At 38.6% G+C, this 27,283-nt stretch overlaps 1 protein-coding gene across 2 annotated transcripts in view; it reads right to left on the reverse strand.

Annotated features, from left to right (window-relative positions):
• Positions 1-27,283, reverse strand: part of negr1 (neuronal growth regulator 1) — a 134,525-nt gene that overhangs the window by 106,005 nt on the left and 1,237 nt on the right. The window lies entirely within an intron of this gene.

Genomic DNA, 27,283 nt, shown 5'->3' on the forward strand with positions numbered 1-27,283 from the left:
ATGTTGTCTTGTTTTACAAACACGAAGCCAGACAAAGTGAAAGTTGTAGAATTTGTCCAGGGGAAAAAAAATGCATTCCTCACTTGCAAATAAGAGTTAAAAGCTGTAGCTCCTCTCCAACTGCTTCCACCCACACAGGTTGAAGATTTCACAGGGTGTTTATGTCAATTTAAGCACTAGTCAACACCAGCCATTCCACTAGAATTAATGCAAGTACAGAAAATCATTCAGTGTGCTACATGAGTAATCTCTGGATTAATTCACATTATTGATTGTTTTTCTTTTATTCGGGAATTGACATTGACTGAATGAATAAAACTGTGAGCGAATAACAGTGAAAGAAGTGTATATATCAGCAGCAGCATGAAAATGTAGAGCTGGAACTTTTGAAAAGACAAAGAAAAGTCTTTGCAGGGACATAATGGGCGATCATTTCCATCCCAGAAAATCCATTTGTATTAACATGTGCATTTAGGAACAACAAAAACACATTCTCATCAGAACTGCAACCACTGCGCAGACTCTTAAAATGTCACATGAAAAACAAGCCGGATTTAACCGGTCCACTGCAACAGTCTTTGTTAAATAGAACACTGTTTGGGAGTCTGTTTTCGAAGTCTAATACAATTATTCGATATCAAAATCAGACACAACCTCTGTGAATGCTCAAATGAATCATGAAGTCTTTATTGGATCAAAACACAACAGATCACTGCATCACTTAGAGTTCAGGACTTCAATGTTCTGAAATGTTACTGTTGTAATAAGAGCACAGCACCTGACCAAATTTACCAATAAACAGTTCTCATTTGAACTTTCACTCCCAATGAGTCACAGTGAACGCTCAGGGAAATGAATGAGTCCGTGTTTTCTTTGGTGAAATTGAAAGTGAAGCGTCCTGCAGGTTGAGGGCCCACTTTAAAACGCTGCAGTTGTTAGTTTAAACGAGAAGATCCACAACGGGCACAGCGTCCATGCAGATGAGCAGATGAAAGGGTCGATGGCCTTCAACCATGCTTCCACAACTCGTTCATCTTTCAAGCGATAAAGTGCATGCATTTATTGTGTTTGTCAAAATAAAAATGGTTTTGATCTAGTGGGAGATTTGTGCGCGCACTGTTCTTACAGTATCACCACCGTCCAGTGTCCGACTCAAAGCAGAGCAGCAACTGATAGCATGACTTTGATATCCTCTCCAGATTTTTTCCTACTTTTAACACAGATTGTGAGGGGAATTTTCTAGACTGTGCCGCTGTTATAAGATAAAACAATAGAATGACTTACTAAATTTAAAAAAAAAAAAGTTTTTAAGTACATATTAAGATGAGTGATTTCTGGAGGCTGCAGGAATGTGAAAGACAATGTGGAGGATCTCCAAAAACAAATTATGCAGTTCTCCTTTGACACTTCCAGCCTCTTGTGGTCTTCACATGAAGAGGAACTGAGAAGTACTTTCAAGCTGTCGTGACTTTTGATGATGAACCCTTAAGTGACACTTAATTGTAATCGAAATACCAAGAATTAGCCGTTTGTCTCACTATCTAAAGTAACTGCAAATAATAATGTAGTATGTATTAGAAAAGGTACTTTGATACTTGAAACCGGTAAACTATTCAATGCATTCACAGATTCCCTGTTTCTGACCAATGCACTGGCTGTGAGTTTGGAATGACTGAATGGAGCCTGACATTCACCATCAATAAGGTTCTGTGTCTCCCCTTTGTAAATAAGGGAAGGGGGGGGGGGGTACATATGCAATAGCAGGGCAAATAAAAAGAGTAAAATGTAAATAACTGCATTTCTGCTTCGTATAAAAGAATCAGAGATCACACTGAGGCAAGCAGTGGGTGGCTGATAAATCCCAGACACGCACATTAGAGTTCTACGTTCTTTAATACAGTCTGGACCCTTGGAGCATTGTAATTATGTCTTATTTCATTTCAAAAATGGCTTCATAAGCAGACAAAAAACAGTTCACTAGATCAACTTACAATGAGGTTTCTGTCCTCCATGACTGAAGCCATTCTTTCTTTTTCTTTTTTCCTGTTGCTGATATATGTGCTCAGTACTTTCAGTATTTACATTTAAATTAATCCTTGTTCTTTAAATTTGTTTGCCCAAAATTCCAACTTTAGAGTTAAATCAAAGTGATTCTGTCTCAAGGAGCTGCATTTTGTCTCCAATAAAAAGCTGGAACTTGGAAAATTGTTGGAATTAATTACATAGTTTATTTATTTATCCCTGCATTTATTAATATTCAATTAGATAATTGTTTTTGCCTTAACTCTATTAATACACTATAATTACAGTAATCACAAATCGTCACCTGTGAGGAGAGGGAACTAATCTGACCACGTTTAGTTGTTGACACAACGCTGAACCCTTTAGAAAGCTGGGTAATCTGTTGTTGTTTTAATTTTGACCCTGGAAATTTTGTTCATATGTTCCTGATTCTTATCCATTCTGATCCGAAACCTGTTCCACCAATCAGGACACGTTGGTTAATGGCAGGGACCGCTTCAGGGTCGAAGTCAGAACGTTGCTTTGCCAGAAGAAAGAGCTGAGGGATTGTAGCATTAAAGCAAGACAATAACAATCTAAATGGATTCTCAGGTGTAGCAAAGCATGAAAAAGCCACAACTCTGACATACTGCCAGGCAGGGATAACTTAATTCTGTCTAAACCAAACCTAGCATAACTACATTAGCAATCTGTGAGTCCACAACAACACTTCTTGCAGAACGCTGGTCTGCTCAGTGTCATTATCTGTTTCATCGGTTTTTAAAAGACGGCTCCAGAAGCATATTGCATGTGTGTCTTATTGAATAGACCAAGAAAATATCTGGAAACTATCATTTTAAAAAGTAGCCTAAATAAACAGTTACTGTAATGTAACAACGAGGCATTAAATTAAAAGCATGTCAGATCCATTAAAGGCCATCTTATCTGACAGGATGCCGGTGAAAGGTAATTTATAAAACAGATCTGCACGCTCAGTACTCTGTCACAACAAAGTTTTATTTTTTTCTTTAGATAGTGTATCCGTACCATCAGTGTTACATATCAACAACTAAACCTTCACGTAGGCCTATACATTGATAAATACTCTACAGTTTGGGAGTTTCTTTGAGCTCTTGTAGGTAGACATAAATCTTAAGTGTACAGGATCTCAGAAAGACAAAACAAACCAAACACAAAAATTCAGTATGATGATTTCATTCAAGTGGTTTTTTTTTTTTACATATTTGTAAGTATTTCGGTGGGATTAAAACCTTCGAGCAGCAAAGAGGTGTTCCTTTTTTTCCCCCCATGTCTCACTGGTACTGGTGACATTTCTGAGCACAAAACGTATTTTTTAGCATCTGTTTTCCCAAATTTCACCTCCATTCCTGCGGTAGTTTATTTGCTCGGTGTACTTCTGTCACTATCTCTGGGTTGGCAGGGAGTACCCTGAACAGCTCAGCAGGGACATCTGCCTCCCACAGCCATCTGTGCCCAGGTCTTCCTAATCCCTTCTCTCTGTCAACCCATCTTCTCTCTGCTTTTTTTCAGACGTCGCTCTCGAGCTTGTATGTTTACTACTTCAAACAGACTGAAAGTACTCGCACTCCACTCACACAGCGGCGGGCAAAAGTTTAGGCAGCACCAATCAAAACAGAAAAAATTTTGGTGGCGTTTTAAGTCGGATTAGTGCATCATTATTTATTATTATTCACCATTTGGAGTTAAAAAGTGAAAGGTTTCGCAGCAATAATAGGTGTAAATCTAACCCCCGTCCTCATCATTTCCTTTCTTTGATTAGTTAACTGCGGAAAAAGGAAATAAAAGTTAATGTATTGCAAAATATTGTGTCAAATAACCCAAAATTGCTTGCCATTAGAATCTAGCAAGCAGCTGTTTGTCATCAAGGCAAAAACGGTAAACATATGAATTTCAAAGTGAGAAAAAAGCTTAAACGCTGTCTGTATTCCTTATATTATTATTACTATTACTATACTAAACTGATTCATGTTACAAATAATTTCTTAACTAAACAGACTGATCTGCGTTTCTGCCTTGTTTGTTAGTGCTTTGAAGTGTGTGTTTGTGTGTGAGCTGAGTCCTTTCATCCGTATGGGTGCCTAGTTGGGTATTCTGCTGCCGTCTACCAGCACAACTCACCACCCAAGTGACAGGTCAAGCTTGGCAGTGCGCCAGGGAGACTGGGTGAAGTGGAGTCAGACGGATAGGTCAGGCTGGATGTGGGGTACACTGCCACTCATCACGTGCGACCACGAGGGTTTACAGATGAGTTTACAGTGCTTAGTAACAGAGCTTTCAAGAGAGAGCGAGTCAAAAAGGACTAATCTAAAGACTAATGTGAGCATTTTATGTCTGGAGTGTGACAACGTTTTAAGTCAGAGGGAACTGCTTTTGTTTGACCTTGATATTTATCAAGCTTACAGCCATTGATCTGTCTATCACTCGCTTTGTTTAAGTCAAAAATCTATTTCCATGTTTTCTTAATTCAAGTATATAACTTTAGAAAGTTGCTACCAGCTGTGGTGTCCAGCCATGTGTTTTAGCTTGTTCTTTATTGATTCATACAAATAAAACAGAAAACTGTAAAGAACAAAGCAGTGCCATGAGCTTAACCTTTTTTCTCTTACATTAATAAAAAGAACTGAAGAGAAACTGCCTTAAACGGCCTCTTTCATCCTGTCTGCAGTGGTGATGCTACAGTTACAGGTAAAAACCCAGAGAAGACCAGAAGACATAAGGGCTTGATTGAGGAATTGGACAACTGAGCACTCAGGATACAGCTTGTTCGACTGATTCTTGTCTTCACAGCAGCCTATTTAAAGGGCTAACGGTCCCTCTAAATGGCTAAACGTATTTCTAAACATACTTGTGCCTTGGTGTTACATTACATAGACTTTCTGTCTTTGCTGGTCAAATAATTTTGAGAATGCAGAACAGAGTAATCCTATTTACAGCCTTCCTATTGGAAATAAGCTACAGCTTAACTGAAAACTGTCACTTCTTGTCTGTCATGAGCCTAAACTTCCCATTTAACAAAAAGACAGAAATCTTCATCATAACATTTTCTAAAAGTGTGGCTCTGATCTGGTTGTGCACATCTTAAACAGCTAAAACACTAGTCGGGTTTCCAATGGCAAATCAAATATGAAGAAAAGTCACATAAAACTGCAAATCAGACAGTTGTAACCAATTAAACCACTGGGTGGCGGTATAGGTTCCTATGTGCATGCCTTTAATTTAGTAGAAGAAATGTGTAGCCACAAGAGAAAACTACAGAAAACTGTTCTTCAAGAATTACTTTATTCTCTGGAAATATCTCATGCATCATATATAATTTGGGAAGAAGAAAGTCAGTCACATATTTTTACTTTATACTGTATGATTTCCAAAACCCAGACCATAAACAGGATGATCTAAAATGCATCGCTCCAAAGTGGTCAAAAAACTCCTCTTTTCTACACGCCTCGTTGACACAGATCATATTAAGAGAACATTCAGAGATAAATTATATTTGTTTCTCCCAGGTCAGATGTAAGGTGGTATTAGGTCTTCAATGTATGCATGCGACAGGGAAAGTCCCATGCTTTAAATTCACTTCATCATAAACAACAACGGGAACAAGCCAGTGGTTATAATTGCTTTCCTGGAGGCCTTTATCCACCCTTTTTGATGTGCTCTGTCCATGGCCCAAATGGACAATCCTTCATTGTCAACAGAGTTTGGAACCTCTGCACAGTACGATAGGTGGGACCACATCCATCATTCTGACAAAGGGAAATAAGCAATTGCCACAGTACTTAACTGTTTTCAGTCATCTGCAAATATTGGAATAAATACACTGTGCAAAATTGAAGTCCCTCTGGGTATAGTCACATTTTACATGCCCTTGCTTTCCTGCTTGCTTTCGGGACATTCCTTTTTTTTATCTGGTTCATAGAGTAACACACATGCATGCAATACACGCACAGTTCCCTCTTCTAGTTAATAGAGATGGTAAAAGAACTGGGCTGTATATCATGGACCTTTTCACCATCCTGCTTTTACAATAAAAAAGATTAAGGAACGCATCCTAAATCATGGAAAATATGAGGACAACAAGGCATATTTCAGGGCTTGTCAGAGGTCTTTACCTTAATTTAGCTAATTATAATGATAGAACTCTGCAGATTTCTCAATGCCAAACTAAAGTACTCTGTTTTGTCAAACTTTATTATGATTCAAAAGCAGTGTGATGAACACAATAAATTCCAGCATTCATGACTCTGTTTGTGTTTGTGTAAACATGCACATTCGTCTGTTTGAACGGGAGGAGGCGGCGGAAGATTGAATGAATACAGAAATTGAGTGAACACTTCTCTCCTCTGTTTAAAATGCAGAGCCTGTGCATTGGCAAGGACCAAAAACTCCTTAGTTAAGCTAATTGCCAGTCCATTTGGCAAGGATTATGTTCAGCTCAGGTTTTGCCCAAAGAACAGAGTCTCTGATTCATAACAGTGATTTGAGTCATTTTATTAATAGAGCAAATACTCCACTTTGCGACTATCTTAATCACTGTAAGGTCTCTATAGAAGGCATTAGTAAGAGTAAAATACTATTACTTTAATTAAATATATCAGCATGTCTGAAGAGAGGGTGTAAGTTCTAGATGGGTTGACTTCAGGACATGGGAAAGAAAAAAGTCAGATGGGGGTACGCAAACCAAGAGTCTGACTATAAGTTTCTGATGACAGCCAACAGGGGGCACAACGTGGTTTGGAGAGGCCCTTATATACCCCGCTGCACCTGAGCTCAGAGCCTATTGCACTTAACAGACTGAAGTGGTGATCAGCAGGGTGAAAAACAATCCCAATTCCTCCAGGAGTGTCAACACTGGTATACAGTTTTAAGGAGGCAATCAGACAATCCAAAGCTCTGGGTGGTGCGTGCAAGGCAAGCTTGGCCAAACAATTTAAGGTAAATGATAGACGGGGACATTTTTTAAGTTATCCGCTTCTTTGGTGAGTTTTCCTCTTGTTTACTTTCCAACTATATTAACTTCAGAGAGCAATGGGAGGCGACCGTGCAGATCAAGAGATCAAAGGCTCCTTTGTGAGCCTCTCGATGAAACCACTGCAGCCGCTCAACAAAGAGATTAACGGGTAACCAAACTTAACTTTAGACTTCTCATATCTTTCATTGGCTTCTTTAAAATACCAGTTATGATACAAATACATTACAAAATAAATGAAAGCGTCATCAAATGGAATATTCTACCAATATTGAACAAGTGTACAGTATAAAGACTCACCCAGAAATATACTAATTACAGGTTTTTATCTTTATACTTCTATTTATTTATTAGTTTAAAAATGTAAACCTCCTTTTATGTTATGATACAGCTTTTCCTCCTTTAAAAGCTACATACAAGATATAGTATTTATTGTAGTGATATTTACTTGAATATATAATTCTACCACATTCATGCCCAAGCAAATCTTTGTGTTTCTTTTGTTCCCATTGTTCTCTGACTGCCCTGAATACTTCGAGAAGCAAGCATTGCATAAGTTCAATAAGACTAAGGGTCTGCCATGTACTTTAAGGTAACAAAAAACTTGGCAAAAAATAATTGGGGAGAACCAGCTAGGAGCCATTAGTCATTTTGCATGTGGACATGGTCTTTACCCAAATCCTTCCTTGTCATTCTTTTGTTACAAACACCTGTTAAAAATGACCTTGCAGGGAGGAATTAGTTTGAGACAAATGAGGGTTATGTTGAACAAGAAATAGCTCCTATTGTCTGGGGATGTTTTCCAGACAAGGCACAGCGTTTGGATTAAGAAACTCAATACAACAACAGTAAATAGGGAAACAAATTATGTGATACATTTTCCATTAGTGACAATAATCCTCTAACTCATTAAAACAAAAATAATCCAAGTGCAGATGCGCACAATCTGATTTAATTCAATAAACCTCCTGATCGATTGTTATTCTTTGCTTTAATCGTCTTAAAGACAAAGCCAATCAAAAATTTGGAAGAAAATTGCTCGTGTTGCTTAGCGCATCCAATCATTTGGATTGGGTTACCGAAATATGAGCCTTGGCAGCGGCGCCCCTTGAAAACCAGCACCGAACTAAACCTAAAAATAATAATAATGCTTAATAACGCTCACAATTTTATCCAAAGCTCATTAAATGATGGAAACTGGCCTGCTTCTTCGCTACGGGTAACCCCTGTGCCAGTAGTGAAGGAGACTAGTGGGAGAATGCATGTCTAAGTGAGCAGGTTCATTAAGCTCATGAAAATGGTGCCACATCCGGGACTTTAAAAATCCTGGCAACCAGGATAATAATGGTAAAACTGAAACACCCAACAGAGAATCCACCTCATCCCTTCCAAGGGCATTATTATGCTTCACCAACTCTGGCTGCTCATTACTGACATTGCACACATTCAAATGAGCCAATCACAAATGAGTATACACACAAACACAATATTGCACTCTCTGGGGGTATGAGGGGACGGACTGATGATTCGGCACATGATACAACAAGCTCAACTCATCAGATGCTGACAGGAAACACAACCCTAAACTGATTTTGTGATTTAGACTCATTCCATTTCAGAATATGTATGACTGGGATCGCGGCAGTGGAGTGTGCTGTACACACCAAATCAAACCCGTCCAAAGCCAGTTTCAAGAGTATGTAATTTAAGCTGAGAGCGAAACGGCTGATAAGACGAAAAGTCAGCTAAGCTCCTAAATTGGATGCTTAAAGAAGTGTGAATATCTAAATAAGATGTATGGGCTGCAGCCTGTAACCTGCGTGATTTTTGTCCTTATCGGTTTATGAAACATGCAATTAGTTGAAGCTGGTCATAAGGTTTATTAAATAACCCCCCCAAAACGAAATAGGAGTCTGCTTACATGCACAAATGAATGATTTTCCAATGATAGGAGGTACTGTACATAATGAGAGTGAATGCTTTCATTGCTTTTATTGTAGGGATTAGGCGCCTTAAAATGAAAGTGGGACAATACTTTCATAATTAAAGAATATATTGACAACATAAAGCTAAAGCACCAACGACTGCGCAATACACTAAAACACATGTCTTAGGAGCCAGGAGGTAATCCTTCAAGGCTCACGCTCGAGGATAATATATGTCAGTCAAGTCTAGTACTTCAGAGTAAATGTGTCTTTTTTTACTGACTCAACACAACGTGATGGAAAACATTCATGACAACTGTCTGAATCGAGGATCTGCTTTGGTTTTTTGTTTACCCCTGCATATTCACACGCATGTTTGTTTGTTTTCTCCAGTAAACATCTGCCCATCTTCACTAATAAAATCTGTTCAATATATTTCTTTCTTTCCTAATTCAAACAATAAGCATTTAACAATGGAAAAGAAACAGTATGGCGTGATACAAAGCTTGCAGAAATGTGCACAATGTAAAACTAAAACTAGATAAAAATTTAAAACTGCAAGTCTTGTTGTTATATGTGATAGGAACTTGCTAGAATAACAAATAAGTATTTAACTTGGACTGTTACGGCCACTTCACTGTGGGCATATAGCAAAATGTATAACATTGAAAATATTTAGCAATTTTAAAAGACCACTGATTAGCTTTCCACCAGAACGTGCAAATAAGCGCACAAGTGAGCAGACCTGGTAAGAATCAGAGGCCTGTAATTGACAAACGCCACACACAGTTTGTTTCTTGTAGTGACAACACATGTGCAGGTACCTGATTACCTGCTAAGTGTTTAATCTGCAATCTTTGCTTCAAACGCACCTGTTGATTGGGTCTGCGACTAAATATACTTGAATATACATGAATATCATATGATTTGATTCTTCAGTTTGTTTACATTAAAACTCAGTGTTTTTAAGCAGAAATTAGTGAAGAAATTGGAATAAACCCGTACATGAACCCCCCAAAAAACAGTAATATGTATTGTTTGTGATCTCTGAAGCCTATCCCATTATTAATCATCATAACATTCAGCTAATGATGGCCACTTCTTCTTCCTCTTGCTATTTTGTGTATCTGTGATTCCACAATAGCTTGTGACCCCTTGAGGGTCAAACCTTTCCGTTCGATGGCTGCCTTGTGGGTGGCTCATTCTAAATCTGACATCTGACATGATAGATGCTGACTGGAACATAGGATGTATTTTAGTAATCTCACTAGTTTGCCACACTGTTATGACCCTGGTAACCACTGACCTTGACAGCATGATAGGACACCCCTCATACCGGAGCAGAGACTCTTATAACCATGTCATCCATCACAGTGGCAATGAACCAGACACACACAGGTCAAAAACCTCAAGTTTATAGTGAATCCTCACCTACACAAAGTCTACAGGAGATCCACATGTGCACAGGCTGGCAATTGGGAAAAGCCAGCAGTATGGTCTTTAAGCCCTTAAAGGATAGAGCAGAATGCTTGTTTTTGTCAGCGATTAATGGTGTATGGAGCTCCAAAGAGTTGTGGGAGATGGGGCCGTCAGTCAACCCAAAGGTTTTACACACATACAAGTGCACGGGACTCACATAAACAGACAAACACACATTACACATCATAAGTGCACAGACACACACATGAGATGAACACTGTTTGGCCCCTTCCCATCGAGCTTGCTCTCACAATTCTTTTTTTTTTTTTTCCTGCGGCTTTGCTGAAATAGTCTACAGCTTCAACGTATCACCTCCTGACAGAAAAGACCTCAATTCCACACCAGCACACGCTAACAAGAGAGCGTGAATCCTCCTTACAGCATGTAGGTCAGGCCTGCCTTTTATGACTGCCAGTTTTTGTTGTTTTTTTTTTTTAAAAAGAGGTTATAACCAGTAGATCCAAGCTCCTTTCTCCCACAGTTGCCTTTTGTTTAAAACAGTGTGCTTCTCCCACCATGATAGTTTTTGAGAAGCACATGCTGCTGTGAAGTCAAGATCTGTTAAAACAGCTGAAAACAATAAACCTGAAACTTAAAAGGAAAAAAAAACTAATCTGGCTAGCCTAAATAAATTTATGCCTGTCATTAGTCCTTTACCCAGGTTAGGAAAGTCTCTATTGGTGCAAATTTGTACTCTTGCCAGAAAAATTGGAAGCGCTGACATTAGACATTAGCATTAAGATAATGTTATCTAAAATAATCTGACTGATATTGGTGTAAAAAATGAATAAAATCTAATCAAACCATTTACAGCTAATGTTGATGACTGGTTTATGAAGTGTGATTGGCAGGCATGGGCAGACATTTCAGCCACAGGCCATATCTTATTTGCAAAGCTGGACCTGATTACACAGTCCAAAATGATGATTATGCTTACAATCTGAAAGGCTGAATTAAGCTATAATAACTGCAAATTTGTTCATCTGGCTGAAGTCTTTCTTTCACAGCCCTTTATGTGAGGGCACCTTCTGTATTATATTACTGTACACCTCCCTGAGGAAAGATTACCTAAAAGCTTTTTTTTTTTTTCCACATGGGCAGTTTTGCTGTCGAGTTGGAGAATATAAAATGAACTAAAAGACTTGTGCCAGGAAATGTAATCATAATTGTATTTCTAAAGTATGGGACTTTTTACAGGTTCACATATGATGAAAGATAACATCCCGGAGCATCTTTTAAGCTTTCATTAGCAGATACTGGCACTGTAAAGACTGTGACAAAGCAGTGAGAAGTCTTGCTAAAAAAAAAAGAGGCTTTTTTCATGCTGATGAACATTTCATTATCATTATACCCCTCATCCAGAGCCAAGCATCCATTTTTGGAAACAAAATCTCAGCCAGTGTTACAGTGTGTGAGTTTGTGTGTCTCAGTGTTACATCCAGAGGAACTGGTGTGTAGACACAAGAGAAAGGAGAGGCAGTGTAAACATTTGACAGGTTGAATTTAAAACATTTGTCAGAGGTCATGGTGCGTGTTGCAGCATACTGACACTATTTGCTGAAAGCAATCAGTGGCTCCACACACTTCACATTAAGTGACATTTCTTGATTGCTTATTTACAATTCCCACCTTAGACAGAGCTGAAATGACTTTACTAATAGGTTGTACCTCTTGGTTTTAAATTGTTTTTACATGTTTAAGTAAAGCCTAAATAATTAGCCGTATACGTGTTAGCTATGGTTCATATCTGATTAACCCAATTCTTTTTTTTCTAAACACATTTGTATTATCTCTGTGTTTAAAAGATTTACATTTTATATTATAAGTAAAATAGTAAACTTCATAATTTAAAAACTGTTGAACTCTAGTTTCTGAACAATGTTTGCCTGTAAACTTTCAGAAAAAAACAAAAAACCAAAAGCACTTTCTTTTTGTCTTTCTCTCTCAAAAATTTAATTTAATTTCTAATGTAAACATAAGCCCATCCATTTGTCTTCTTTATTATGGTTAGGGTTGCAGGGGATTTGAAGCCTGTCCCATCTGTCAGGAGGTAAGGTACAACATGTCCAAGTTTACCCGTCTACAGACCACTCTAATACACCCACAGATGCACACTCACACTCATGTGTGCAATTATAGGGATAGTTTTGATATTTTGAAGCGGGGCGCTGCTAAAGGATTTAGAACAATATTATTTTACCTGTTCTGAAAAGCTCTTTGAACGAGCTCAGTTTGGAGAAAAAAATGGAAGAGCTAATGGCTAATCAGGATGACTTCAAGACCAAAGAAGACTGCTGCTGCATTAAAACAATGTCAATCTCAAACATTTTCTGCAGCTTTTATTTTACAAATCTTTACATCACTATAGTTACTGTTATTTACATATAATTTTATGGTTCTAGCAGAAGCTAGCTGTAACACTGAGTCATTAATTATACTGGAATGAAGATTCAACTCCAATGCCTCCAGGTGCAACGGTGTGTACAGCTGATTTGTTCCTCTTCTTTAGGCTGAGACAGACATCTTTTCAGTGCCTTTTACTTGTCAGTTTGGGTAACTGACAACAAAATTTCGATTAAGTTAAATTTAAGTGGAGAGGTGGGAAAAGGGCAGAAGTAAAGTCATTACATTTTGGTTAAAACTTTAAATTTCTTTCCTCAAAAAAATGATCCTTTGAACTGTCTCATTCTATTTTAAATTGACAACACTCAGACAACCTTGAAGTTCTAAATAAATTGGACATAACAAATCTCCTAACAAAGGCAGTGGCTGTTCTTTTCTGATGCCCAGAACTAAGCTTTAATGCGGTCCGTTCCAGTGCAGCCTGTTGTCATTGCTGGAATCGGCTGGCCAGTGTCATTCCTTCTTCCCTTTCCTTCTCCTGCTGCCAGACAGGGGAAAAGGGTTGGAATAAGCCCGGAGCTGAAGAGATGATTGATGACACGCCTCCTCCGGTGCACACTTCCCTGCTGACACACTCTCACAGTGCTACACTTTTCAGCACTAATTGGGCAACCCTGCAAACTCTCCTCCTTGTGTATGTGGGCTCCAGGTCTGAGCCAACCACCCACTCAGCAAAGTGTCTGAGCTGCACTGCTTTGATTAACCACTGCACACAGGAAGCCCACTGTGGTCCTGTTTACTGTGTCGTGCACATTTACCAGGTATTGGGCCGTGATGTTGACAAAAGATGAGGACCTGTGAGTTTCCTTTAGGAACAGGTGAAAAATCTATATCTACAGTTTAAAAAAAGAAAAAAAAAAATCCCTGTTTGCGCCTATAGAATGCATGATGACTCCAAACAATGACAGAGCAATGCTATCCAGACAGCAGCCTCTTGTTACTGCCAGGACTGTGTGTTGTGAGCCAAAGTGCTAGATTGCATTGCATTGTTCTTTTCTCCTGACTTCATAAAGGGCGACTTACATAACCTGTGATATGTGTATAAAGGCTTTACGGAGATGGATATTAACTGACACAATTTAGATTAAGTGGCTCTTCCAAGGACACATCGGCAGTATCCTCTGTGCCTGTGTTTGAACTGACAACCTCTGGATCATTAATCCATTTAGGGCTCAGAGGGCTACAGCTGGCAGCATAAACACAATGCCAGAGTCCTTTAGAACTGTTAGTTAAACGAAACAGCATTATCAAATTCATCCACCATGTTCTGTAATGCAAACCAGGGCAGTTATCTGCTTGTAAACCATATGGTTGGGAAACCATCTAACAGTCTGCTGTATGTTCTAGGGGTTTTGGCTGAAGGACAAAAGTTCAGTTTACAGGATGAGAAATAGTTGCCGTGCATCGAGGCAGGTGGCAACCTGTGCAACTGAGGAGCACAAAGACTATTATGAAAACCCCCACATGAACCGATATAGAGAATGTGTTTAGAATCTGATTATAACGTCACAGAAATGTTGGAAAAACAAACATTACTATTGTTTTGCTCCTCAGAATTTTAATCTCTTCACTGACTTTATCAGCAAACCCCGTGAAACGCTTTCTTTCATTGTGCGATTTTAAATCTTTCTTCTGGTTAATTTTGTCTCCCTTTCTTTCCCCTTACTCATTATTCCTCTCTTTTTATGTTCTGCTTTTATCCCTGCGTAATTGTTAATGTTAATGCATCTCTTTGAGCGCGGGCTGCATAATTAGGACCTGTCACTTCTTCGGTGGCGGAGTAAACCAGGAGAGGTTTCAACCTGTCACGTCCAGGAGAAAACCACAAGAATTTAGATGGAGGAGAAGGTGGGGATAATATGTAGCAAGGCTCTTGAATTTACTCTCTGCTTGACTCTCATCTGGGTTTAAGCAGGCACTTCTGAGGATGAACTGAAAACTTTTTTAGGTGGCTGACTTGCCTCATACAGGATTTCTAGTTGATTAGCTGTTTCTAAAGCCATTTATGCAAGCTTACAGCGTGAATTATATTTATTCCATCTTTAATCTCTACAAAGGAATTGCTGCATGAATTATTCATGGAGCTATATACAGTATCACTCCTATTATAAAGTCTGAGATAAGAAATATATCTATTTGTAGAATAAATTAGTCTGCCAATTGACAGCTGGGCTGACACACAGGAAGTACATATTTAAGCCAATCTGAAGCATCTGGTAAGTGCAAATATTGGGTGTTCTAAACAATATTTCTCTAAAATGGTGTCATTTCTGTCTGATGTGGTACAATGAACTGACAATTATAGCTTACACTAGTTCTTTACCAGTGTCAAAATATACTGTAAACACCACTATACAGTACTCTGCATTACAGTACATATTCACACAAACTTCCACATGTGACTGCTTACACCTTTTGTGCCCCTTTCTGCTATTTTACATTCATTACTTCTAATATTTTAGTTTCTTTTAACTTTAATTCCCAATATAATGCTATTGGAAGTTGGACTGATACTGTACATAAAGCTTTGAGTTATCTTAGTACACTTTAAGGTCAAACTTCAGATAGGTTTTATTAACTTCCATGAAACGAAGTCCTTTCCCCACTTAGTCAAAAACTGAAGCACCTAAAGTGCACACATCACAGGTCAGCAAATGGCAAACTCCCATCCTAATCCAGACCAAAATTAAATCTTATTCAGATGTAGATGATGGTTTGTTTTTTGGATTTGAGTAAAACATATAGTTTATTACCCGTCTGTGTTTTCTCGCATTTACAGGCATCCATTTTAAGTGGCGTTGCGTTTCGTCGCGACATGGCAATTACTGTGATTTACAGCAGGAAGCGGCGGACTGGCTGTCAGTCCTTTGCTTGACAAAACTTTCTTTGAGCAGACCTTGCTAAATTTCAACGGAAGACCTCTGACACAGCTTTCGAGAACACAAACAATATACTTCATACCTAAACTCGTTTTTTTTTCTCAAACAGTGGCATCTTTAGGTAAACGTGAGATAGTAATATTCTGTGTGTGTGAGACACTGTCCTGAAATCATCCCAAAGTATGTCATCAAAGTCTTATCTTAATGATATACACAGTCCTCTGTGTACAGGCATCATCTTTTATGAGTGTGCCACTTCTCTGCTTCGAGTGCATATAAGTACTGATTAGAGTCCTCTAAGGTCATATGACTTACTCAACATGTTATACAGTGGTGATGCTGTGATTGCCCACTTACTAAAAAAACAAAACTCTTAGCATGCCGTATAAAAACCTTATAAGTTTTACATTTCCCCATTTCAGGCAATAAAATTTAAATTTAGTCGACATCAGTATTCTTATCAAGTGTGAGGACGAGCGAGAAAGCCTTGGTGTTGCTTGGCTGTAAACACTTGATTCTTTGAGCATTTTTCTTACAATGATCTATCCTACGCAACCTGAAAATATTTCCCCATCACAGGAATTCATAAAAGCCTTTTCTCCCACAGTCCTTACAATCGAATCAAAAACCGCTGCTTCCTCAAGGTAAGTCATTTTGTTCCCCCACAAAAAGAAATGACCTGTCAAAAAAATGTGGAGTAGAAATCAGAAAAAAAAACACACACAAAAAAAAAAAACAGTGGCAGCCTTAAGACATAAACTTTGGCATCTCTGAATGGTCACAGTTTCCTGTTGTTTCAGGTGTTAACGTACTGTGGAGAGAAACTGGAACCGGGCCAAAAATCGTTTTGATAAGACTCATTTTCACATGTGCAACTGTTTCGAGAGCCACATCCCGCCCCTGCTCTTTTGTGTACCGCGGTACACTGGCATCAGCATTAGCAGAACATAATAAAACATCTGGCCCAGATATTCCCCTAAGTAAGCTGGAGTACGCCACTAAAGTCATTCAGCACAGCACCTGCTTCCACGTGTAGCTCTGCCTGTGATGGCAGATATGGAACACAACACCGAGAACAAACTTCAAAAACACTGCAGTGCAGGGTTTTTTTTTCTCCCTCTCTCTTTCTCTCTTCTGAACTTGTTGAATGGCCCTGAGGTGGCCATGAAAACAAAGATGACAGCATTATCATCTCTAAGCTTTGAAAAGAGTACCCATTAGCAACTGCACTGGCAATAACTAGGGTGAATATTCCGAAATGAAAGTGACACTTACACAGAGCAGGGAAGAAAGCAGGGGCATTGTGCTAGAATCAAAGACACTGCCTGGATTGAGGTTTGAGGCAGAAAGACGTGGCCTGCACACTTCCAAGACGGAGCGATTGCAGCATGAACGAAGGAACCTGGGAGCTGATTGCGTGCCTTCGGGAAGTTCTATTGTGGAACACGACTTTATATCCAAAATACAGTAAGATGAATCAGAGTGCATGTAAAATCCAAGGGCTGGCATGCACATTTAACATGACAACGACAGCTGCATGAGCTGCATAATCTACCAATACTTTACATTTGTACCTCTGAGGGTTGAATGCTAATTAGCTTGGAGCTGTAATCCTCCCTTTCATAGGAATAACTTCGTATTATGTGGAGAAGAAACAACCTGACACAGCTACTGTAAACCACTCTGAGGTTAATTTTATTCCATTCTATAGAGCTTGCACATAACTTTGATACTTCGAATACTATATTTTTCTCTAATCCAAAAGATTAGATTAGCTTTAAGGAGCAATACTGATATTTAGTCTGTTAAGAAACTGGGTTAAAGCTTTGAAATGCTTTTACAAATGTTAATTAGCCAACATTTCTGCAGCACCAGTTCATGCAACCCACTTGAAACTTGTGTGTGTCGTGAACCTAAACAAGTGAGGTGTCAAGTATTCGGTCATCAGATGAGCCATTATCATATACTGGATGAATGTTACACGTTTTAATTACCCTAGGAGGCAGATGGGATCTCGAGGGATTTGTGTGATCACCATCAATCCCGCGGAGCCTGAAGGTATGCGTAGACGCTGCTATATCATCCGTAATATTAAAACTGGGGAATATTTGTTGACTGACAAAAAGAGCAAACAAGAAAAAGGAAATCGCTGAGGGGTTTTCCTGACTAAAAAGAATAGGCTGCTCCTTTCTCAACTGACTATCACACAGAATGGAACTGAATAGAATATCACTTACAAAATACTACAGAACAACCTCTGGAGGTTTTACTGAGAACACCAGACAGCTCATCCATCACAGGCTAGAAGCTGATCACAACTGCATTTGGCTGGGCTGCTTACCTTTGGATGTAATTAGGAGGAAGAAAATTGCAGGGAGAAAGACAAATAAGCTTAAAAAAATAAATAAATAAAGTGTCCTCAAAAGAGAAAACACAGAGGAGTGAGAGGAAATCATAATCATATTGAAAAGTTGCTCTGCCACAGACCCCTTTTTTAAAATTAGGACGCTAATGAGCAGCAATCTAATAGTTCAGGCAGTAAATTTGCTGTTTAACCTTTGTACATTCCTGAATATGACTTTTTGTCTTTGCAGTAAATCATCTGTTGTGGTCTGATTGTGAATGAAGTTAAATATTCTGGACATAAAAAAAATAAATTCATGAAAAGGGCTGGGTCCTGAGTGGGTATGATTGATAAAAGAACAATTAAACGATGATAAGAGGTCTTTTTAATAACCGACCATCAACCATTTGACCTATGAAAGTGTTGGGTGCTGCTGCATGACTTAAGTGCTATAGGGAGGGTTTTAAATTCCATTTGCGCAACAGCACTTATTTTTTTGTGATTAATTAGCAAGCTTTTTTACATCTGTGAGAAATAACACAGTGCTAATAAATCTGTAATTAAGCACTGAACATACAAAAGAGGCATTTGTCACAACTTCCATTTTAACCAAGCAGGAAATTACAGCTTTGTCGCATGATATGCCATAATATGCAGTCAGCACAACATCATTGGGTAGAGTATTTAGGTTAACATTAACTATCTACAAATATGGGCAATGTTCATTTATCAGTTGATGCAAAGTGCAGATAATGCAATTTATCTTAACAAATATATAAGTATTCTTAGTTTAAGAAAAAAAGACCACTGACAGGTAATACAAGTAGCCTAATAGTGCTCATCTATTAGAAAATGCAATGCAATACAAAGTTATGCTGTAAAAACCTACTTCCTTGCAGTCACATTAAATTCCCTTGACGTTTGCCAGGAAACCAATTACACGCCACATAGGGTTGGGTTGCCTAAATAAGTTTAATTGACAATCAGGTAGTAACTTATAATACAAAAAACAAAACATAATTAGATTTATATTTGCATTATCATTGATGACAGCAGTACCATCTTTGTCCCTACTGGTTATTACACAACTTCATACAGACACAAACATTCATCTCCTCACCTAAACACCAGCATTTTCACGGAAATGAGATTAACTTCTTATTGTAATACTGCTATTTTATGCAGCAATAAAAGAAACAACTAATAGTTTCTATTTTGGTGATGTTTTTATAATACCTGATATTTATGCATTGCATAGTACACTGATAAATAGCTCCCAAAACAGGCTTGTTTTACAGATCAATATCTACTTCCTGAACTACTTCCTGAGGAGTAGTACATGTCTTTACATTCATCCATCATCAGGGCTAACATGGGGATATTACAGCTGAAATATATGTACACTGAGATCTTGTTGCAAATTCCTGATACATTTACACTAATACAATGTACCTCTGCCTTCCACTTCAAACATAAATCATCCTGAATCAGTTTTAGACTCCTTAACACTTCTGTTACCTTTACTCCTGGCCCTTGTTTGAACAAAAGGTAGCACCTTTCCATTATATTGATTTGCTCCACACTCTCTATCTGCATTTAAAAATAATTACCAATACAGACTCCTCAATTACTCAGCTCCAACATCCATTTACAGCACTCTGAAATCCACACACACACACACACACACACACACATTAGTAAGATGAGAGAAAGAAAGGAAGAGAGGGAGAAAAAACATTAACCTGCTCAGAGCAACGCCAATTAAAATTCCTTAGCCATGCCAACAAACAGGCAAATGAAATATGACAATACATGCCTCATGCTCTTCCCTTATGAGAGATGAGCCATTGTAGAAATATGACCGAGATGACTAACGTGCAAAAGATTACAGTCAGTAGTGCTTTTTTTATTTTGGGAAATTTCTCTGATGGACAAATGCAAAATGAAAAAAATATATATATTTACAGTAAATCATTCAAAACCTCTGTTGTGCTGCACAACCATTAGTCCAAACAACACACACATCACATCCGACATATTGTGGACAAATTTAAAAGCAGCTCTAGTATTTCCAAAGCTATGGTTTCTTGGAATAAAATTCATGCCTTCCCATTTAGGAGGCATATAATGTAAGCCCAAGATTCATAGCTGAAGCTTAATTTGGTTAAAGGACAAGAAGACATCCTCTCTAATCTGAAATCCCACTGGCTTGTTTTAATTTACTGAAGGACATTGCAAAGATATCCATGTGTCAACACATCTGATTTACTGCCCCATAAAATCAGACTAATACAGTCCCTGCAGTCATGCTCACTCAGAGAGATCTTGCAGTGAAGGTGGAGCCATCAGCCTCACAGTCCTAAGAGGATTTATCCCATGATGATGATGATTCAGTCTCATAACCAGCCATTAAAAGGGTTACAGATTTCAAACATCGAAAACAAATTACCTCCAGAGACTTTTGTCAATCAGATTACAGATTTGTCTTCTGACTTGGACATAACTTAATCTAGGAAGCTCCAAGGATTCCCAAGCAGGAAATTTTAATGACTAGAATTTTTTTTTTAACTCTGAGATGCTTAACAAGCAAATAGTCACACTAAACACTCTTTCAGTCTTTGTCACCACGTTCGAAGTCCGATAACCACGAGTTTTGTCAATAACCTATGAGTGGTATGAAAAGACATGCTGGTATAGAGCTCAACCCAGGAAGCACAGATGAAATTACGCAATGTTGTCAAAGTAGCACAACTAATTATCATGAAACACAAGGAGATGCTAACTGATTGATTTAGGATTTTAATTGAAGGGGCTCTAAGGAATGGTTTCTCTCAGTGATTAAAGGCTGCAAAGAGTTGGCATATGATTAAGAAGGCTGTGCAGCATTTGACAAAGAGCTGGTAGAAAACAAATTTACTCAGTAGAAGCTGTCAAAGAGAGAAACAAAATCTGTTACAACCAACAAATGGCTCACATACACAAAAAAACATGCACGGAAACGCTGCTATTTCTGATGAGCCGACTGCAAATCACTGCACATGTCAACTGGCTTCTTAAATTTGATAAGAACCCCCATCACTTGATGTAGAATCGTCACACTGATGCAATCCTGATAATACGTTTAGAAACAGCTGATGAAGAAACAGTGGGCCGATGTCACAGTTTAAACACAACAAGCTTTATGTTCTCGAAAGTTTCAAAAACAATCTCTTTTAGGCCACTTCTTTAAAACGAACTGAGCAGAGAGTAACCTGCTTTTGCTTCTGCACTTTCCGTCAAGTCCAATTTTGAGGCTTATAGCCTTTTTACAACACAGATAATCCTCCTGGGAGCTTCTCTCGTGAAATTATTGCAATTATATGGATGCTAAAAACTTGGTATGGGTAAAAGCTCCATTTTCCATCCCAAATTATTTTTCCTATCCCGTATAATTGTTGTGATAATAAGGGTATTACAAAGATGCTTTAAAGCCTAGCATAGCATCTATTTCTTTCGAAGGATTTACCTTGAAAAAGCTTTTCTATTTTGGCTTTAATTTACCAGGGCACTCAATCACTTTAGTGCTAATTGAAATACATTAGAAATAGAAATGCTTAATCTTCAGACAGTACAATGCCTGAAAATGATGGCTGCGAATAAAATCCATTTGGAAATTGTTTATAGTGTGTAAATATGGTTTTGAATGCATGTTATCCTCACTATATATTTCCACTATCTGGTTATAGATCATGACATATAAAAGCCCTGGCAGGAAGCTAGAGTGTGAGATTTAAGCTGACAAAAAATGTTTCTCTCTCTCTATCAAACACTAGATTATATTTTCCTTATATTCATTTTCAAGAGAAACTGGCAGTTAGAGTCACGTACCTTTGACTGTCTAGCCAAGGCCAAATGGCTATCTTAAAATTTGATTTATCTTAGAAGTAATGACTTTCAGCCTTGGCTGGTACCATTTGGCCATTTAACAGAAAAGAAAAAGATACATTGACTATGAAAAATACTCATTTTTGGTAACTTTTAAAAAAATATTTTACGAGGAAATGCTGAAAGACAGCACAGTTAATTTTTACTAAATCTGACGTTGCTTTACATAACCTTGAAAGAATGTCTCAGCTGCTCACACCGAAGGGAATGAAATAGGAGCCAATGTTTCTTTTCAGTGACCATTCTAAATACAAATCCAGCCAAAATTTGCAGAAATGCCAAAGGTCTTTAATTCTTGCATAGTGATCTTGTCAGAATATATCAAATTTATAAAGTTAGGATTGTAGCAGTGCAGAACAGCAGCTTATTAATGTATTGGATGTTACAGCAGAGTAACAGTACCTCAGAAACATGCCACATTCCCCTCACATTTCACATTCAGCGCATTGATTTTAATATGAGTAACAGAAAAATACAGTATGTGAACAGAGCACTAGAATATGGAGAGTAAACAAAGCAAGTAAAACAAAATTGAGGCAAAGTTATGACAATATACTTTAGGCCAAGGATGGTACAGCAATGTTCAAATTGATTACTAGAACAGTTGGGTCACTATTGGGAAAAGAAGTGTTTTATTACTCTGCCACTTTAATACACTGTATTGTGATATATAAGTCTTTCTATCAAAATAAATCCTTATTCACTAAAATTAGGTGACCAAAACTAGGTACATTTTTTAAGTCAGGGTATAATTTTAAAAACCTGAAAACTGTTTGAGATTTAACAAATTAAAACACAGGAGAAATGTGCCTTATAGTTTCTGATAAACAGCAACACTGTCAATAACCTCAAGCAGGGAAACCTGTAGTAGACTCCCTGCCTAGTTCGAAGCAAGTGTGCATTATTAATTTGTTATTTGTTTAGGCTAAAAGGGGCATCATCGCTGTCCTTGACACTGCAATCAATGCATCTCACTAGCCGGGTGTTGACAGCGCTCTAAAGAGCTACCACGTAGAGGCCCTGGAGCGCATCTGATGACTATGGGAAGCAGGAGGGTGCACCGTTGCCCTTGGTACAGAGAGAACATGTGCTATGGGATCATCTCTTTTCACCATTAGTCAATCCATTTCCTTTAGTTTTGGTAAGGCAAAATTATGAATTGGAATTCAAATCTGATTAACTGTGCAGACCTTTTCCAGCCTAAAAAACTCCCAATCTCATAATTGCACTTTCATTTCTTAGTACTTGTGGTCACAATTCAAATATAAATGCACATTGTAAGATATTGTAAACTCATCAGTTGGTAATTCTAGGTGACTTGAGAGGGAAACAATCACAGGCAGAATAGGGCAGGTCATTCAGAATACCAATAAAAGGTAATATTAGTTTTTACTACAGCTATTTTTCTACATTCTTTAACTTATCAAAAAGGTGAATAGCTGCAGAAATTGGGAAATCGCGGGTACTGATTACCATTTCCTTTTAAGAATTTACTTTAGTAAATTTTAGGTTTAACAATGACAAAATCAGGGCAAAGTCAAACAGACCTAAAAAATGGGTAAAAATGGCTCCACTCTTAATGTCGTTTCTTGTATAAAAAGCACCAGTGGGCGTGTGTAAAACAGCCTGTTATGTCACTTTTTTTCAAAATCTTCAAATGTCAAGTCTACACACAGACACAGATAAGGAAGTCTTTTTGTTGTTGCACCAAAAAGCTCCGCTGAGTTTTTGATATTTCAAATATATAAATATATGCAAACTGTTGGGAAGTTTACTGTGATAACTGTGTAAAATATTGACATTGTCACCCCTACTTCCCCACTACTGGGCTCACTTTGTAATAAAATACCAGAATTTATGTGATATGTAACCATTCAGCTTAAAGATGACTTTTTATATTCCATATTTCTCAGTCTACAAGCGTTTAGGCTTTTTCCAAAAAGCTGGATGACTGACTAAAATAAGCCAAGTGAGACGCTGCACTTTCGTGGAAGAGAGGTTAACTGGAGGACTCAAAAGTCAAAGTTAAGAAAGTCCTCTGAACCACAACATGTCACTTAGACAGCTTGTTTCCACTCTCACTAAAATATATTTTTTAGAAATGGATGACAGAGTAATAAATATAAGGAATACTTAGCACCCTTCCCTTTAGCAACAGCAGAGACTCTGTAATGGTAGCTTTCTGGCAGCAGAGAGGGTCAGTTTTCCATCATGTGTAATATCTGTTTGGAGATGCTTCATCTGAGAGCCCCTCATGAACAACAGCCCCTATCCCACATGCACACAGTTTTATTTATGATATTCCCTATAAAGAGGAGATCAAATGACATCTAAAATATAGGATCCTGTCGATCGGGGGACTGTGATGAGCCAAGAGACTGTGCAAGGAAGCAACAATGTGCTGACAACGCGCTGATCGCATTAAACATTTGTTGCAGCAAACGGCCAAGAGGACTTCGCCGTCTAATTAACAGTGACAGACTTGGGAGTGCCCACAGATGTGTCAGAGGAGGTAAACCAGGTTTCCGCCTAAATGAGTGCATCAAGCCGCTGATATCTGCCAGGTAAAGGATGTGTTCATAGCGCACAACATTTGCTACATCTCCAACCAAGCTGTAGGAAATGAGCTAGTTTCTTGCGTCTGCAGTTAGACTTCTTTAACAGAACTGGCTGTAGCCTAATTAAAAAAAGTGCTGAAGCGCTAAAAGTAAGAGCACTTCTCAGCTATGGTTATGGTCTGTGGTAAAGGAGACAGTCAACAATTCTTCCTTTAAATTGTTTCCTGTGGAGCTTTAACAGTCACTTAATATTCCTCCATTCCACCTTGCCAGCATATGTACCGGGGTAGGGACAGTAAGCCATTTAAAACAGACGTTGTCTCTGGCACAAGTGCTTATAGTAAATGTCAAGACCTTTCAGAACCATAATAATGACACAGAGAAGGAAAATGATGCATGGCACTGTTTTTGCCCTAGATAGAGCAACAAAGCACAGCTCCACTACAATCATGTACAGCCAGAAAAGATTTTCATCAACTGCTCTGTTGACATGAGGCAATGATTTTAGATTTATACGAATATCAGACTTTCAAACAAGTGACAGGTCAATTTTGCACCATTACAGAGACAAAGGCCTGTGGTGCAGGCTTTATTTGTGGCTGAGGGCCAACTGTCAAAGTAAATAACAAAACTAAGCTAAGATTATTGTCTTATTCTGTGTAATGCTTTGCTCTCAGCTCTTGGCTTTGCTTCTACTTTCTGCCCTGTAGAATTACAACTAAAAACTTTAATGCTAAATGATATTGTTTGTGAAGTTCTCACCATATGGTAAAGAAAACAATGTAGACATTGATAGATGAAGGACGTAATACAAGATCAAAACAAAGTACTTTACGAGTGCTTCTTGCTGTATGGCCACGGCCTATCTCGAAGAATTCAGTTCACTAGGAGTAAATTTACAGACACTTGCTGCTGATTACAGTTGCTTATCCATGTGGAAGAGGCAGCCACTGATGCTGTGGGTTTCCTGGCAGCAAAGGGAACTGTCTTTTCATTCTGCTGTTCACTTCAAATTTACAGCCAGATGAGTCATTTACTGGGAGGGTTTATTCAGCTGAATCCAAATGACATGAAACCTGTAAAGTGATGTGGAATTGAAGGATGTGTCGCTCGTATGAACAATGTTCCTCCTGTGAAATTCCACTGACCCCGGTATGAAATAAATTAGCATATGCGCATGCACACAAGTAAGACATTGTGGATGGTGTCAATTTTCCACAATGTGAATGCAGCAGAGGATTATGAGCAAAGCCCGAAAAGGGTGAACATATACAGCACAATGTGGAGTCACTCCTCATCTTCAAGAGGTTCGAATCATTTAATTGATATGGACCCACTGTCCAACATGAAACAGGCCAGCAGAATAGCAGCACTAAGATTTAAGGAGGTTGGGGAAATTAACATACGACAGCAGACGCACCTCTCAGGAACCACTCCATAATCTAGAGGCGGCGAATAATTGCATGCTTCTGGGTTTGTCAGAATTTCCTAATGCTCACATTCTTTGCCGGCAATCAGGTTCGGGGCACTGTACAATTGCCCTCTACCAGTCAGGGGTCTAGACAATGGACAAACTCAACAGGCATGCACTGTTTTCTGCAGTTAGTTTCTAAAGAGACGGTTCATTCATGCATCAGTGGCTGACTCTCAAGACCACTGGAACAAAAGAAGAAAAAGAGAGAGAGAGAGAAAATGGCATTCATGGGTGCTTGTGATTTGAGAAAATGACAGAGAGGAGACAGAGGAAGCCTTCATCGTCACTTCAGAGGCAAATATGTTAAGCAATTAGATGCAAGCTGGAATGCGAGATGTTTAGTATCACAGCAAAGTGATAACGTCACACAGGCAGCATTAAAAAAAAAGCCAATGAATGGTTACAGCCAGAGCTGAATAACCCATTAATTAACTGTAAGAGCCCAGCAGTGAAATCATCTTGAAAATAATTTCTCTACATCCTTTCGTGTAAATTTTCTACATGGCATTTACTGAGGCGATGACCTGCTTGAAAGTAAAGTGCTGCCTTATTTTACAGGGTGGGAGGCAACTTGTTAAATGAACTGATTCATAGCACAGAGATCATCTGCTTCAGCAGAGGCAAAGCTTCTCCCACTGATCACAGCCAACCCAGACTGATACTAGGGAATTAAGCTCCCTCTATAAAAGAGACAGTCAAAAGGTGCAGATCCTTTGATGGAAATGGAATGGCCTTTAGGCACAGGCAGAACGTGACTAAATAATTGAGAGTTGTGAAGTCGAAGGAGTTTGACTCATTGGAAGCCCCGCGCCACAGAAAACTATCCGCTTCTTCGACAATCAAAGATGAGACGACAACGACTTAAAGTCAAGCTGAGCTGGCTGCTCTGTATTCAGGTCCGCACCTCTCTCTGAGTCAACATCTGCAGAATTCATATTGAAATGGGCCGGGCCTGGCCCCCTCCAGCATCCCCAAGACAAGACATATAACAAGTTTACAAAGAGTTTGTGTAACTTTGTTCAGTGACTTTTGTTTTATTGTTCTGTCATGATGCAAGTCAACATCAACTTGTGCATTAAAGTATCTGTTGAAAAGTTAAAGATGTGTCACAGGATTGTTTATTAAAATCTGGAAGGTGTGATTTGTGTGTTTTATCACCAAGTTTAGTGGAGCTAAACCCAACCCAGGGCAGCTCATTCACTCCTTAACAAGCAGCTACCTGTGCAGCTGGCACCGAAGCCTACGTGATGGAGGGAAGCTGGGAGGACGGGGGGAGGAAGGGAGGAGG

Source organism: Kryptolebias marmoratus, linkage group LG24 (genome assembly GCF_001649575.2).
Source record: "Kryptolebias marmoratus isolate JLee-2015 linkage group LG24, ASM164957v2, whole genome shotgun sequence".
NCBI classification, from domain to species: Eukaryota; Metazoa; Chordata; class Actinopteri; order Cyprinodontiformes; family Rivulidae; genus Kryptolebias; species Kryptolebias marmoratus.